Source organism: Haemaphysalis longicornis, unplaced genomic scaffold, assembly GCF_048455015.1.
Source record: "Haemaphysalis longicornis isolate Haplotype H1 unplaced genomic scaffold, Haemaphysalis longicornis Haplotype H1 scaffold_2, whole genome shotgun sequence".
Taxonomy (NCBI): domain Eukaryota; kingdom Metazoa; phylum Arthropoda; class Arachnida; order Ixodida; family Ixodidae; genus Haemaphysalis; species Haemaphysalis longicornis.
Genome location: NW_027526295.1, coordinates 142,523,483 through 142,536,735, shown reverse-complemented (window position 1 = coordinate 142,536,735; position 13,253 = coordinate 142,523,483). Strand labels below are relative to the sequence as shown.

At 48.3% G+C, this 13,253-nt stretch overlaps 1 protein-coding gene across 2 annotated transcripts in view; it reads left to right on the top strand.

The window, feature by feature from the left end:
* The window catches only part of Epac (Exchange protein directly activated by cAMP), an 841,204-nt gene that overhangs the window by 133,448 nt on the left and 694,503 nt on the right, over nt 1–13,253 (top strand). For both annotated transcript variants that reach the window (XM_077698340.1, XM_077698341.1), the window contains exon 2: nt 3,634–3,675. The gene's annotated coding sequence lies outside the window, so the exon portion shown is untranslated. The remainder of the gene's footprint in view (nt 1–3,633; nt 3,676–13,253) is intronic.

Sequence of the window (13,253 nt, the reverse complement as noted above, 5' to 3'; positions counted from 1 at the left end):
ATATAGTTGCCGTGACTGGAAATTCAGAAGTGAGCTTTTCTTTCTGTATGAACATTTTGCACTGGAAGCTCGCGGTTTCGAGGGGGCAACGAATAATTATTCCCTTTGCATGCAAGTTTTTGTCGCGGGCGCTAATGAGACGCAACGTGGCGAAACGCCGGGCGCCTTATTCCAGCCATAACGAGGCCGATTACCGCCCATTTTTGGGCGATTACTAATTATTGCGCAGCAGTTGAGAATTCTTGCAACACCGTAATGCCATTTTCACTGCTAATGACCCCTTGAGTACGCCCCTACGGTGCTCTTAAAGCGAGTAAAATTCTGATGAAAAAAATTGCGAACATTCACCTTTCATTGTACCGGGACTGCGACTTCGTGCGCAAAAATGGGGTACTTTTAGGTGATGCCTATTTTCTACTAACTCCTTGAAAAAAAAATGTTGGTGTTTACTTTTTTAAGAGCGAATGCTCTTTATAAGCGACCCCAAACCATCCACCGCCGGCGGCGGCGTCCGCAGGGCTCCTCTATATTTAAGAAAGAAACAGCTTCCGGCGCCAGGTTTCGATCCGAGGACTTTGCGGGCCGCAGCCCGACGCTCTACCGAATAAGCTACGGACGCGACGCTGATATCGGTGTCAGAACGCGCCTTATATCTTTAACGCACTCAAACTACGTCGTCAGCGGCGTGCGTTGGCGACTCAGCGGCGTTATAGCGGCTTGATAACTGCGTGGTGTACACGTGATACTACAAACCCGATGGAAGAGATGGAAGAGAAGGCGGCGAGGTGGTGGGCTGCGGGGGCCGAGCGCAAGCGCCGCAAGCGGGCCGACAACCGTGCATTCGCACTTTCACATTCTCCCCCTCGGGGAAATGCGGGGGAATTTCTTGTGGAGCTGTCACACCACGCAGCGCAGCAGGATTTATGGTATTCGGGGGAAATTGAAGGATTTTTTCTGCGCAGCACACGACATTCATTTTTCCTCTGCAACTAGATGAAAATGAGTTCACGCCACTCTAACAGCGTGCACAGCGCCAACTGGCGCTGCACCCTTTTGAACAAAATTGTGCATCTGCCGTCTCTGCCCGCCTTGTCTAGATTCCGTCTCATAAAGGACAGTGTCGTGGCCAAAACCACATCAGGTATTCATTCGCATCACTTGAGGAGTTTCTTTTAACGTATAGCGTTGGGCGCCCCGTTTCGCAGAAATGTCGGCGTCGTTCATGGCGTTGACTGTAAACGAAAAATTAGTCTGAGATTTATGGATTGATTTGATTTATTGCTAATAGCGCGCCTTTTGTAATGGGGTACTGACGTGTGTTATCGCAAGAAAATATTCTATGATGTCTATGCTTGAGTAATGGTTATTTTTTAGCCCGGCTATTAATGACAGGCTTAAAATAAATTGATGCCGTTACAGGCGATATGCTGCGCAGGATATATTCCCCTCTCTTCTGTTCTTGCAATTAGCATTCTAATGTTCTCGCAGTCGGTCACCTCTACAGGCTTGCTGTTTACTGACTCTGTGCTACCTTTAAACCCGAGGGTTTCGGGAATACTGTGCACATATAGATGTAGATAGATACAATCACATTCCTGCACAAGGTACCAAAACCTCGTCTGTCTTTTTCGCAGGCCGCAGATATCCCGTCGCTTTGTGTGTACTTCCACATAAAGCTGGTCTTTCTTCAACAGCCAGCTCTAAACTATCAATGCATACATTCGGCCTTCAACGTCCATCGACTACAGTGGTCCTCACATGTTCCTGAGAGACGAACACCGCTTTAACGAAACGAACAGCGCACTGGCGATGCTACGCCAAGAATCTACGTCCTTCTCGCCATTTCTAATGTTGACGACATGGTCGATGCTTGTTCTGCCATTCTTGAAGCACTACATCTTGCAGATATAAATATTTCCGCTCCGAAGTTACAACTTACGAGCGCTTCCGTGAAGAGCAAGGCGAATCGCGATGGCAGCATGGAACCACGAAGCCCACAAAACACAATACTCGTAGCCCATTTCTCTTCCCCAGTTCGACCGGATGTGCCGCAAATGCGTGGGCCAGCAACGTCAAAGCAGAATAGACGCTTCCTGTCGACCCAAACAACAGACCGGCCGTAAATTTCATTTGCAAACCGCGGAAAAAGGAGATTTAATACGACACATAGGACAGACACGGCGAGTACCGTTATTTTGTGTACTGCCAAAGACGTGACCACAAACACCATGGTTACAGCGACGATAGGGACAGTATTGAATCTCAACAGTATTGACACTCAACACACACACACACACACACACACAGCGTCAGTGTCTCATTGTATGTGTTCGTTCACGCGCCTCGTTTCTATTACCCGCGCAATTTCGGAGCTGCCAAAATTTGTTTAAACCCCTACTATGGTGCGTAATTCATCTTGCGTGTTATAATCACACGTGACAACCATGCAATAACGTCCAATATTTTCTTTCCGGCATGCTAGATTCCCACTTGGAACTTCTACTGGCGAAATTCTAAGTTCCTTTCACAGTACAAATTACACAAAATGCTGACGATTACCATAGCCCTTATGCAAAATTTGTGCGCATCGTGAACTTCAGTCTTCTTGGTCACGGCGCATAACTGCTACGTCTAAGGAAGTCATCGCATGACCAGCGAACGCCCGGCGGCGCGCGTTGATATGCCATTATCTTGCAGCGTATCGCCGCAGGCGAGCATGTTGTTGTAAATCCTGTTTGAACATCCCGCGCAAAGGACACATTGTTCGGATAAGCCACGCTACGAGGAGAACGACGTAGGAACGATATACGTGCAGCACACAGCGCGTGCGGGGCTTCTGTGCTTTTTGTGAACTTGAAAGAACAAGTCGCCTGCTGTCATGGATGCCTGGTTTTGCGTTTCGTTTCGCGGGTGTCGCTAGACGCCGAGGTGCTGTTTTTACACAGGTGTCTGTCGCGGCCTCGGCACACTGCCCTCCCCCTTACACTTTCGCCATATTTTAATTTTTTTACGGGCTCATCTTCAGTGGCCTCTTGCTCAGTGGCTAAGGCGTTGCGCTGCTGAGCACGAGGTCGCGGGTTCGATTCCCGGCCGCGGCGTCCGTTTTTCTGATGGAGGCGAAAAGCAAAAACGCCCGTGTGTACGAGATTTCGGCGCACGATAAAGATCCCCAGGTGGTCAAAATTAATCCGGAGCCCTCCACTACGGCGCGCTTCATCGCCTGCGTTGCGTCGGCGCGTTAAACCCTACAATCAATCAATCAATTCAGTGGCATCTTAGTTCTGTCGATTATCCCGTAGCGCGTCGCCGCCGGGGATCGTCTCGCCCTCCCTGACACACTTGCGCCACGCTTTCTTCCTGTGTTTTCTGTCTTTAGTGACACCTTTCGTTCACACGGTTACGAGCGACGACGGCGCCGTCAAACCACAGTAGGAGGCGCTTGAATGCTGTGCTCTAAGAAAAACATGTTCCCTTAATCCCCCCGCAGTATTAAGGGAGTACTCTTCGGGCAAAACCGTTGTAAGGTGCTTTGCATACGGGTCTAATTGCTTAATTTTTCTGTCCTTCAAAAATGGATTTACCTACTTCTTATTAAGAGGAATAGGTCAGAACACTGTCGTTTTCTCATTGCAGATCGTGGATTATTAACAAGATTCTGGACAAGATCCCGTCTAGGTGAGTCATTTTTTGCAAAGAAATTTTTTTTCCCAGACATTGCGCGTCTTCTTATTCATACACAATATACAGGTAACTATTACCTGGATGTAAGGCGTTACTTCTGTATTCTACATGCAGTCGGCGTGTGTACCACCAGGTGAAGGTACGGAGGCGACTGCCCGTGTTTCGCTCAAGCAAATATGAGCGGTTCTCTAGTATTTGCCAATGAATGGTAACACTTATAAAGGTTGAATAAAAATCCATCCACGAATCCATCAAAAATTACGCCCATCTTCCCGCGAGGGAACCCTGGCGTGATGCGACGCATCGGGGGGTTCAATTCGTGTTTCCACTGGGTTGATTCTCTAAATCGGGTGAAACGTGTTGTGAACGTGTGTGATGCATTCCATCACATGCGGGTGTTCTCATACGCGGGAGCACCCGCATGTGATGGAATGCATCACACACGTTCACAACACGTTTCACCCGATTTTTGTGTTCTCATACGCGGGAGGAGGAGCTTCACGTGCGCGCATGCAAGCAAACGTGCTTCGCATGGGCTCTGAGATCTTTCCCTTTTGTGGCGTAAATTCCACGACCAACCTGTTGAAAGGCTCTGTCATCGGGTACCGAAGTCTTCCAGGTCTTCGAGGAACCAACTCCGACAAATCCTGGCCCACCGGTAGGATTTTTACACCCATTTCACCGAGCGGCCACGCCGCAGGAAGCTAACCCTAACCAGCGCTTTGGAACCACCGCCGTGCCTGGTCGATGGCGCCGGGCGCCACGGGGCCTCCGGACGTGACCGCGGGGAGGACGCCGCACCAAACCGCGCCGCTGGCTTCTTCGTCGTGCAATATGGACGTCGTTGAAGTAGAGGGTGAGACTATTTCACCCGAAGACTTCGAAAATGATACCGGTTGGCTCTCGAGTCACCGGAAAAGAAGTGGCAAGGCACTCGCACGGCTAAACCTAGCCCAGAACGACTCTCAGAGGCAACCAGGCACCGGAAGTGCCTCATCTGTCAGCAAGACTCCAGAGCCAAAGCGCAAGCAAGCAGCCGCAGAGAAGGAGAGCACTGGAGGCCGGCACAGATCCCGTTCCAAGTCTCGTCACCGGGAGGAGAAGCGCAGAGAGTCGTGCTCTGCCTCACGCTCCAGACTCAACGACAAGTCTATGGTGGATCACAGCAAGGTGAGCTGGGCCAGCACGGTCTCCCGAACTGCTCCATGCAACACACAATTTAAGTCAGGGCTACCTTCTGCAGTTGAAGCAGAGCTAACGCATATCAAGCAAATGCTTGAGTTAGTTACCAGATAAAACCAACAGCTTAAAGCAGAGAATGCCCAACTCAAGGCCAAAAACCTCCCACCACCGGCAGCGTGACCTAACGGCCCCATTGCTGAACCCGTTACGCCAATCCCAGTTTCCGTTAATGCAGCAGTAGAAGTTAGGTGCGAGTCCGAGGCGGATGCACCGCCCCTTAAGCGAAAAGCGGGAACTGAACCCGGTGACCCGACAACGCAAAAGTTTATCGAGGAGCTAGAAACAAAAATAGATGCTCGTCTCGAAAAACTGCAAGACATCTTCTCCAAATTTGCGGAGTCGGTGAACAAGCAATTAGCAAACTTGAACACTATGGTACTCGCTATTGAAAACGCCCAAACAATAGCCCAACAGACACCAGGCGTAGGCGCATACAAATCCAAGCCCTATTCGAGGCCCAACATGGGGGAAGGTGCCAGAACATTCGATAATACCAGCGGACACTATGGCCCGGAGTAACAATGCAAATATGTACGTCATTTGGCAATGGAACTGCCGCGGGTTCAAACGAAAACGGGGAAATTTATGGCAGTTTTTAAGTAATCAGCAGAAACCGGAGACGCCAGACTTAATCGCTCTCCAGGAAACGGGAGGCGAGGCTAAATTATCAGGCTATAAATCGTACTACGAAAAAAACGCGCAGAGGGAAGCCTTTTTGTGCTTAACTTGTACAGCAGCCCCCGCCAAAAGCACCGCTTTGCAAATCTTTTTCGCAAAACATTAGACATAGCCCGAAAACAGGCACTTATTATTGTGGGTGACTTCAATGCACCGCACTCTGCTTGGGGGTATAAGAAGGACCTCAGCAAGGGCCGGCAGCTTTGGCAAGATGCCCAACAGATGGGCCTCACCCTGGTCACTGATCCTACTTACCCCACAATGAAAGGCAACAGTATTAGCGTGGACACCACACCAGATCATACATTCACAAGGAACACACGGAACGTCACATGGCTGAACACTCAAGAAAACCTAGGGAGTGATCACTGCATTTTAAGAACTACCATCCAATCCTCGCCAACTAGGGCCACAGGTAAGCAACTCAAAATCACAGACTGGGACACTTTCCGGCAAATTAGGGCTGCTGAACAAAATTCGACTTGTGCAGTGATAGAGGACATCGCAGCATGGACATCAGATATTCATGAACATGTCCAGGCAGCAACCAAAATTATACCCGAGGGAGCCAACATACATCAAGCAGACTCTAGGCTACTACACATGTGGGAAAACAAGGCGGGCCTTGAAAAACGCCTTAATAAGCAGAAACTCAACCGCAGCCTTCGCAGGCGGCTCGCCTTACTAAATAGAGATATTGAGGATTACGCCAACCAACTCACGCGTCAAAACTGGGACTCTACTTGCGATGGGATGGAGCTCCAGATGGGACTCGCGAAAACGTGGAACATCCTGAGAGGCCTGCTAGATCCAGAAAAGAGCAAACTTACTCAGAGACACAATCTCAGTAAAATACTGCATGAATACAAGGGCACAGACGACGAACTTATTCAAGAAATCAGAAACCGTTACCTTGGTACTAACCCTACAGAGACTCTCCCACCCTACAAAGGACCACTAAATCCAGAACTAGAGCGTCCCATCACTGCAGCAGAAGTGCGATATGCCATACACTGCCTACGTACCAAGTCTGCCCCGGGTCCTGATGGAATAACTAACAAAATGCTTAGAAATCTGGACGACAACTCAATAGACGCACTTTCCAAGTACATGAACCACTGCTGGGAAAGGGGAACCTTACCACCCCAATGGAAATCAGCTGGGATTGTTTTCATTCCTAAACCAGGCAAGAAACTCCACCTCGAAAACTTAAGACCTATATCGCTTACCTCGTGTGTAGGCAAACTATTGGAACACGTCATTCTCAATAGGCTCAACAAATTCATGGAGGAGAAAGATCTGTATCCCCACACCATGATAGGGTTCCGACAAAAGCTATCACCTCAGGACATTATGCTCCGACTTAAGCACCAAATTATTGATTCAGACGGGTGCTCACGACTAGATACCAGGGCAGTACTAGGCGTCGACCTAACAAAAGCCTTCGACAATGTGCAACATGATGTAGTGCTCTCCAACCTCACCCAGCTTGAGGTACGAAAAAGGTCTATGACTATGTCAAAGATTTCCTCTCGGGGCGGACTGCACAACTACTTATCGGAGGATTGGAATCTGGCGAGATCAAAATTGGTAGCAGAGGGACGACGCAAGGGTCTGTTCTCTCTCCCTTTCACTTTAATGTCGCCATGAATAATCTGCCACAGCAGCTAAACAAAATAGAAGGACTGCACCACAGCATATATGCTGATGACGTCACACTGTGGGTTGCCGGTGGCAGTGACGGAGAAATTCAAGAAAAACTACAACAGGCGATAGACGTGGTAGTGGCTTATGTGACCCCCAAGGGACTTAGCTGCTCGCCACAAAAATCGGAATTGCTTATTTGCAGACCAACCAGGAGAGGCTGCAAACGAGACCGCGATGTTGCCAATATCCAGCTATATGCGGACGGCAGACCCATTCCCATGGTACAGAGCACCAGAGTCCTTGGTCTTCGCATACAGGCCAATGGTTGCAATACACAGACCATAAAGGCTCTCGAAACGAGTGTACACCAGACAGTCCGCATCATCTCCAGAATTGCCAACCGGCATCATGGTATGAAAGAAGGTAACCTCGTCAGATTAGTGCAGGCTTTTGTTCTTAGCCGCATAGTCTACGCGACGCCCTTCTTGGCACTAAAGGCCGATGAAAGAAAAAAAATCAATAACATCATTAAGCGAGCCTACAAGCATGCACTAGGTATACCCATTACGGCACCAAATGAACGCTTTGGAGCGATGGGGCTGCACAATACCATAGACGAGCTTGTAGAAGCCCAAAAAATAGCACAGCTAGAAAGACTCTCCAAAACCGCAACAGGCAGACACATTCTACAAGAGCTTCAAATCACCTATGCGGCTCAACAAGGAAAAAAGGTGGATATCCTTAGCGAGCAGAGGGCACGTATATACACAACCCCTCTGCCCAGAAATATCCATCCCGTGTATAACCTACAACGCAGGAATTAAAGAGCCAAAGCCCTCCAAAAGCGATTCGAATGATCTGATGACGTGGTCTACGTGGACGCGGCCGAGTACTGTGAACACAACGCCATGGCCGTGGCAGTAGTCGATCGGCAGGGCCATTGCATTGCCTCCGCAACGATCCGCACGGACACTCCGGAGGTAGGAGAAGAGGCAGTCATTGCACTGGCGCTTTCTTCTACAAGAGCGAAATACATAATAAGCGATTCCAAATCTGCAATTGTAAACATCACAAAGGGAAGGATCTCACCCGAGGCCCAAGGAATCCTGAGAGGATTCAAAGAATTAAGACTCCGAGGGGTCCAAATTATATGGGCACCAGCGCACTCTGCACTTCCGGGGAACGAAAATGCTCACGAGGCAGCTCGAGGTCTAAGCTTCCGAGACTGCCCAGAAACACCTGAGGCATCGTTTCGCACGGGGGGTAGGGACCGCATGGTGACCTATAGGGAGATAATCGACCATTACAGATTAGGGAGGGCCAGATATCCCGCAGCTCATCGCACCTTGGGAAAGTGGCAGTCGGTAGCATGGCGTCTACTTCAGTCCTACACTTTTCCGAACCCGGTGACGTACAGTCATTGTTACCCCGGTCTATACGAAAATAAGTGTAAATTATGTTCAGCAAGGGCCGACCTTGAACACATTTTATGGGCCTGCCCCCTTAAGGTGAACATCACACCTCAAGCACTAGACATCACTTCCTCAGAGCAGTGGGAGACCGTGCTGCTCAGTTCAGACCCGGGCGTTCAACTCCGGGCCGTCCAGATGGCCGAAGACGCCACCAGGGAGCAAGGACTCCTGGCCGCCGTCTGAGGGGGGAAGAATGAAGGGGACTCCCATCTCACTTCTTCCCTTACCCCCGTCTCGGGCTCAATAAAGTTATGCACTCACTCACTCATACGCGGGAAGATGGGCGTAATTTTACTTTTCTTGAGGGGCCGTCGCTTCCATCACGTCTTCTTCGGAAGAATCAAGTCAAGCACGCAGTCGTCAAGCAAAGTGACGCGAAGTCGAACGAGAGGGAGCGCTGACTGAACCGCCGCAGCGCGATACGCGCTTTATATTCACAGCGCCTCAAGGAGAGGAGACAACGGAGGAGAGTCGCGCGTGCGGACGCTTGCGCGACAGGAGCTGAGTGAAGCGAGGGAAGCGCGCGCACACAGCTGTTGTTTATGATAATGAGGCGGAGTGAGAGCGTTGCGCGCACAGCTGTCGGAGAGAAGACGGGAGGAGAGTCACGCATGCGTAGCTGGCGTGCGGACGCTGGACAACGCCGATGCAGGAGGGACATGCCTCAGAGCAAGAGATGCGTCGCATCTAAAAACATCCATCAAAATCCATCAAAAAACATCGAAGAAATACTAGGTTTATACTGAATGCGGCGAACTGCGCAAGTTGGTGTATGTTCACGGTGAAAAAAGCGCACGAAGGACGAAGACCGACATAGGGTGTCGTAAAAGTATTTCCAGTATACAGTGGGCCCTTTTCATGTTTCACTTCGACTTTACAACAGCGCCGTGTTTGCTTACCCTATCTCGGTCTTCGTCCTTTTTGCGGTGTTTCCACCATGGATTTATATTTAAATTGGTTTCCAAGTTAACCTATCTTTCTTCGGTTCGTTATTTTATGCCGTTTTCATGCGACGATGTGCTGTTCAGGGAAGAATAAAGGGGGCATTCGACAACAAGCACTGGATGTAACCGAACAAATGGCTAGCCCACCAACCAGCGCCGCGTAAACATACCAATAGGAATATAAAGGACTAGATTAAAGACAAAGATGACAAACAGAACTAGCAAATATGAACCCGAGACGTTCACTCACAACATGTCGCACTGCCTGTAAGCGCTGGAAGGTATTAAAACTTACTGCGTGAAAAAAAAACAGGCTTAATATTACAATGAACACGTTTGGCGGTAGGGTAGTTTGGTACACACCTGAATAATTGAATAACGGGCTTACCTAGTGCGAACAACGTTGAAGTGGTCCTACCCGTGGTATTTCTATCTTCCTCCGTGGTTAATCTGCTATTCCTTTGTTCTCATGCTGCGGGAATACTGATAACTGTAAATTTATTTCGGTTGAATCTTGTTCCCCCGACAAACATTAGCTCACAAAAAACTTCTGTGTTAAGCACACAGCGTGGGCAAAAATGCAGAGCAACGTAAATGAACAAGCGTCCCTCCAAACCGTTCAGGGAAATAGTTCCTTCACTCCAATGTTTACCGTTTCTTTAAGCGGGATTCTTTCTCAGCAGCATAAAACACGGGAGGCTGAAATCCAGAATCTAATTCAGGTGTTCGTGTAGGCGCACTGAGTAAATGCGGGCGGAAAAAGGACAGCGCTGGCTGCATTCCCGCGCGGCAAAGTGCGTCGGATATTGTGTTTGCAAATAACATTGCAAATTATGGAGTCGGTTCGGAGCAAAATGAATTGTTTCCAACTACGGAATTGCATCACTCTATGCCGCTATTTTGATTCCTCCGTTTTACAGCAGGAGCGAAACCTAAATTAGACTGCAAATGCAGCATTTGTTGCCAGAAATGTGCGGTATGAGTTTCTATTCTTGGTTTTAAAATCAATCAACACTTAAGGCACTTAGTAAGGAGTTTTTTTATTAGTAGTGGGACTGTCTGACGGGCTCAAATATTTTGCCGCCATTGCACACACTTTAATTTAATGCAACTGACTGCCGAAGTATTTGTGAAGGCACTATGTTAGCTTGAAATTCTTGAATGTTCAGTAGCAGTAAATCCCTTCGGAGTCAATGAACAGACTTTTAATATGTGTAGGCACTTCCATGTTCGCTGTAGATAACCTGTACGCACATTTTACTTCGTATAACGGGCACTCAGCCCGCGGGAGGGGAAGTAGCGCGACGAGGAAGAACGTCTTCGGCACATGGTGAAGAATGGTTCGCAGAGCCTGCGTGCGCTCGCTAGTAAACGCACATAGATACGACGTAGATATACGGTGGAAACGTTTTTTGAGCACGAGCACTCCCTGGCTGGTGAACTGTGATGGAACGGAACCGATGCCCTGTGTAGCAGTGTGACTGAAACCGCAGCAGCGGAACCAGGCTGTTCTGTTTAGGGGTGCAGGCAGGTATTTTGAGGAACAGTATGTGCAGGAGGAGTTCGGTTAGATTTAAGGTTCTTGCTACTGAATTTACCGGTTATATGTTGGCCCCAGCACTGCATGACATCGAAGTTGGGTGATAAAGGATATCCAAGCGCCGTGAGAAAGGCTGTTTCCAAGTCGGAAAGGGTTTTTATTTTTTATCTTCGTCCCCAGCAAGACGCAGACTTTCTTCTCGTAGAACTGCTGAATATTTAGATAATTAGTTTTCGTAGAGCAGTACAATGTCACGCACAACAGCGAGAATTTTAGAAACCGACCCAAAATGGCTTCATTTAGTGACTTTGAGGTAGTCTTTAATAAGATTGCTTGGGTTGCGGGCTTAACGGTGGTCTCCAGGCAGTCCTTTTCAGAGCCACTGTACGGCACCCTTCTGAGTTTTCAAGACCAAAATAGCTGTCTGATGCGGAAGTTTCGGCACCGGGAATAGTCAAATTAGCAAAAAAAAAAAAAAAAAAACAGTCCCAGGCACAGTACTTACCGCCTTAAAAATTGAGGAGCTAATCGAGCATAGGCGTGTTTCGGTATTTATTTTTAGTTTGGGATTCCAACATGCGTTTCACAATGTTGTGAAATTTTCCAGTCATTTTCATACAGTTGGTGTGTGCTCGCCTGCCATTCGGCACGCATTTATATATTTGCAACCGCTAACCACCGACTGTGAACTTCGTTTTTTAACCTTTTAGCGAGTAACCGCAGTAGTTGCAGCCCCCTAAAAATATTTAGTGTCAGACTGCTTCCGATGCGTTACAAGCCCCTCCTCTGGTGTCTATCCCACTGCTCGTTGTTCAGTTCTAGACCAAGAGTTTGTCGGGGGGGCATTGTATAGTTTCTTAACGTGCAATTTCTTGATCATTCACCTATAACACTTGGAAGAAGTAACAAACTATGGTCGAATAGTAACGTAATTGAACCCACATTGTTACAAAGAATTCTTTTAGTTATTATCATCATCATCATCGCCAGCCTATCTCCGCCCACTGCAAGGCAAACGCCTCTCCCATTATTCTCCAATTACCCCGGTACTGTGCTAACTACGACCAATTTACCCCCGCACATTTCTTGATCTCATCAGCCCATCGAACTTTCTGCCGCCCCCTGCCACACTTGCCTTCTCTAGGGATCCAGTCTATTACCCTTAATGACCAATGGTTATCTACAGCAGCAGTACATGCCCTGCCCACGTCCATTTCTTCTTCTTAATTTCTACTAGTATGTCCTTAACACGTGTTTGTTCCCTGACCAACTCCGCTCTCTTCTTGTCCCTTAACGTTACGGCTATCATCTTCCGTTCCATTGCGCGCTGAGTCGTCCTCAATTTAAGTTGAACCCTTTTAGTGAGCCTCCAAATTTCTGCCCCGTAGGTGAGTACCGGTAAGATGCAGCTGTCATACACTTTCTTCTTCAGAGACAATGGTAGGCTGCCATTCATTGTCTGAGAATGCCTGCCCAAGGCACTCCACGCCATTCCTATCTTTCTAATTATCTGTGCCTCATGGTTGGGATCCAGGGACACAACTTGGCCTAAGTAGATATATTCCCCCTACCACTTCCACTGCCTCGCCACCTATCTCAAACCGCTGTCCTGTTCCGAGGTTATTCATCATTACTTTAGTTTTCCGCATAATATTTTCAGGCCCACGGTTCTACTCTGGTTGTCGAGTGCGGTAAGCATGCTTTGTAGTTCGTCCCCCGAGTTACTTAGCAAGGCAACGTCATCAGCAAATATGTGGTTACTGATGCCCCTTTTTCTGCTTCTTTTATCCTCTTCTCCGTCTTATTTCTCGCAGTTCCCCAGCTTAGGCCAGGTCCGCCCTGTTTTCAACCCTGGTGAAAAATGTCCTCTACTTTCTCCAAAGGTTATGTAAAAGTACTACTATTATTTTGAACTTAAATATTTTTGGAAATGGCAGGCAAATAAATGCACCGATTTTCTGTCGTTCATTATATGCTGGCGAGCTTAGGGATTAATTGTTCTTTTTTGTTATCAGCCAGGCCTCTTCCATTTTCTTTTGTATGTAAGTG